The 3821-nt window shown below is 45.9% G+C and overlaps 1 long non-coding RNA gene across 1 annotated transcript; it reads left to right on the top strand.

Annotated features, from left to right (window-relative positions):
• The first annotated feature begins 213 nt into the window (after nt 1–213).
• On the top strand, nt 214–2440 carry LOC127343296 (uncharacterized). The gene is made up of 3 exons (XR_011755714.1): nt 214–499; nt 1733–1956; nt 2087–2440. It is a non-coding gene; the product is annotated as an uncharacterized lncRNA (long non-coding RNA).
• The last annotated feature ends 1381 nt before the right edge of the window (nt 2441–3821 follow it).

Here is a 3821-nt window from a genome sequence, read left to right as displayed (position 1 = left end):
GATCTTGTAGGCCTCGTTCGCTTCGTCCCAACCCGGCCGGAATCGCGACGCAAACCCCGTGGGTCAGCCGAGATTGGATCCGCCCCGGGTTTAATCCCGGTCTAATCTGATAACGTGTTCGGTTAATCCCTGTCGGGGTTCGAACCAGCCCGTTTTTCCCCCAAACCCGCCCGTTCCACCGGGTTTTAAAAAATCTTGGTCGCACGCGTGGACAGAAATCCCGAATCGACACAGAGAGAGAAAAACAGAAGCGAATCGACACTTCGTCCCTCACGACCGCGGCGGCGGCGACGCGAACGGAGGAGCGCCGGCGATCGCTTCGGGACGATGGCGGCCGCCCGACCAACTAGAGAGAGGAGCTGCTCTAGTCCTCGTCGCCCTTCCTCAACGCCCACACCGCCACGGAGCCCGGGCCGAAGACAAGGCGCTCGATCTGGAACATCCAGATCTCCTGCATCTCCCCCTTCGTCGCGTCCGACGCCGGCTGCTAGAAGATAAGGTCCTCTCCTCCTTCGCCTACCCTTCCCCTCTTCTCGTACCGTTAGGGCTGCTCGTGTTGGAAGGTTCAGGGCGTCAGCATGTTCGTGTTCTTCGATCTAGGAGATGTTGAGATTGTGTTAGGATCTGGTCTTGAGGTGGTGCATGGCGGTGCCATGGATTTTTGATTGTGCCTTGCCAGAGCCGACAGGGGCTTGCTATTTCCTAGTTAGGAGCCGGTTAGATGCAGAAATGTTTCTTTCTTGATTTTGTGATGAACTGGGAAGATGAAAGCTATACCGTGGACTCAATGAGCCATGGAATTTGTGTGTGTGTTACTTCAAATTAGTCATCAGCATTCAGGTTTATAAGTATATGACATGTGAGTGCTCTTGATTTCATCGATGAACCTTTTCGTGTATTATCCATCGCTTAGAATTTTGCCTTACACGTGTGCTAAGCAAAGAAAGGAGTACAAATGGTGTACTACCAAACTGACAGAGAAAATAAATCGATGGGTAACTTATACATTTCAGAGCAACCTCTTTGCATGTTCTATTAATAAAGTCATAACTGAAAAATTATATTGTCGTCTATTGGCATCTTGACTTTGTTGTAGTTAAATACATAAATCAAAAGCTCTGCATAAGTTTCTGCATATGATCTCACATAGAGGCGGAATGCCAATATTGCGCTACTCCTCACCGTCTCTTCGTTGGTTCCTTCGTCAGGTTAAAAGGATCTTGATTTCTTGCATTTTCTTGTTTTTTCCTCTGTTCAAATTCATCCTTTTAGTTCATACAAAAGAAAAAAGAAACTTTGTTTTCTATTGAAACAAAAGCTTACCATGACATTGCAGGATGATACTTCAATGAGTAATTTTGGAGCAACCTATTTCAGTATTTTATCCAGATGCCATTTTTTTGCTAAATATTCATTAAAATGTCAAATTCATTCCAAGAATATAGATATTTCCATCCCATCTCAACATCAAACTTGCAGTTGGGATCCTGCATCATGCTCCACACAACATGTGTCTGCTACATTATTTTCAGAATATGTTTTGTTTTATTTCTGAAGCCGTTTTCTCCCTAAGTTGTTAAATTCCATATCAGGATTAATAAATATAGAGTTTGCATTCAATCAACAGGGAAATTATTTTCCTCTTAAGCTTGTGATGTCTATTCCAGAAGTGCTAACTCATGTATATGTACCTGCTTTTTCTAACCCCGTGTTGTCAATTTCAATTCATCAGGTGTCTAATGTGTCCATGCCACTGAATGGGTTGCCTTCCTTCTGAAAATTATCGGAGAGACCAGAGGCGGCAGCCATGGCAGTCCCAGACATGTTCCTCTCACCCCCCGAGCCCTGCCCTGGTGCCCTGAGCGCCAACAGCAGCGCTATCACGGACGCCGAAGAGCAGCAGCGGCAGCAGTCGCAGAAGGTTGGGTGGTGCTGGTCGAGGTCAAGAGCCATCAGGTTTGTTCCTAACTGCTTCTCTTTCAAGTTTCAGTCATCTGATCCATTTACACCACACCAGCTATTGTGATCATCATAATTGAACATTGGAGCATTGACCAAGTGCACAAACTGTTCTACGGAAATACAGGTTACACACACGACAAACATCTGACAATGATCGGCAGCACCACTCTGCCGGCTTGTGGTCAGAGCAGTACAGCATGTCGCAGAACAACATGTCGCAATCCGGCTCGCCCCAGGGAGCCCTGCAGCTCACCATGTCGAGCCAGGCGTGGCAGTACCGTGTTTGCTCCTCGCTAGCTACGAGAAATTGAACAAAACATGCAATTGTAAAGTACACGTTTGTGCCTGTGTATGATGATGAACTGTTCGAATTTACTGTGTTTATAGAAAAGTAGAAGTGTAGTTTTGTACGCTGATGAATTAGTGTTTAGTGGAGAAGCACAATAGTAATTCATGCATGCTAGTGTGCAATTGTCTACCCATTCCTGTAAAACCAACCGTACAACGGTACAAGCCTAGCTTCAGCAGGGATTAACCGAACAACTGAAAAGTAGTAGCGTTTTGCGGAAGGGATTAGTGGGGGTATGGGTGGACCGTGGGGATTCACCCAGATACTCGAGCGAATCAATCCACCAGCGGATTCGACCCCCCGCAACCGAACGAGGCCGTAGGGGTATTCCTCCGGTGGTCCAAAATGGGTGTTTGATAGTGGATGCACCAATCATATGACCGGAGGAAAAGGTGTGCTTGATCAATTCATTGAAGATATCCACAAGAAGTCAAGCATTACCTTTGGTGACAACTCAAAGGGAAAGGTACTTGGGTATGGCAAGGTAGCAATCTCTAAGGACTTGTGCCTTGAGACGGTTATGCTTGTTGAACACCTTGGCTATAACTTACTTTCTATATATCATCTTGCCGATGCCGGTTACAATTCATATTTCACTAAATATTATGTGCAAGTCTTTAGGAGTGACAATCTCAAATTGGTCCTTGTTGGATTTGTGGAGAACAACCTTTATGTGGTTGACCTCTCGAAAGAGAGCCCCTCCTTCTCCACATGTCTAATGGCGGCCAAGCATGACGAAGGATGGTTGTGGCATCGCCGCCTTGGTCATGTTAACATGAGGAATCTTAAACAACTCCTAAAGGGTGAGCATATTGTGGGACTAACCGGTGTTTCTTTTGAGAAAGATCGTGTTTGTAGTGCATGTGTAGCCGGAAAGCAACTCAAGAAGAAGCATCCCATCAAGAGTATTGTTACCACATCTAGGCCTTTGGAGCTCCTTCATTTGGACCTCTTTGGGCCATCACACTATGATACTCTTGGTGGAAGCAAGTATGGACTTGTCATTGTTGATGATTACTCAAGATACTCTTGGGTCTTTCTCCTTAAGTCTAAGGACGAGACCCATAGAGAGTTCACCACCTTTGCCAAGAAAGCTCAACGTATGTATGAATCCGAGATCAAGGCAATTAGGACCGACAATGGCACCGAGTTCAAGAACTACACTATGCAAGAGTTTGTGGATGATGAGGGCATCAAGCATGAGTTTTCGGCGCCATACACCCCTCAACAAAACGGTGTTGTTGAAAGGAAGAACCGGACTATCATTGAGATGGCAAGAACCATGTTGAGTGAATTCAACTCACCCCACAACTTTTGGGGAGAAGCCATCTCTACGGCCGTCCACTACTCCAACCGGCTCTTCCTCCGTCCCCTCCACAACAAAACCCCATACGAGCTCCTTACGGTAACAAGCCTAATGTCATGTATATTCGTGTCTTTGGATGCAAATGCCTTGTTAAGAACAACAAAGGAAAGCTCGGTAAATTTGAAACTAGAACCATAGAGGGTA

The sequence above is a fragment of the Lolium perenne genome, chromosome 3, assembly GCF_019359855.2.
Source record: "Lolium perenne isolate Kyuss_39 chromosome 3, Kyuss_2.0, whole genome shotgun sequence".
NCBI classification, from domain to species: domain Eukaryota; kingdom Viridiplantae; phylum Streptophyta; class Magnoliopsida; order Poales; family Poaceae; genus Lolium; species Lolium perenne.
This window is presented reverse-complemented; position numbering and strand designations above follow the sequence as displayed.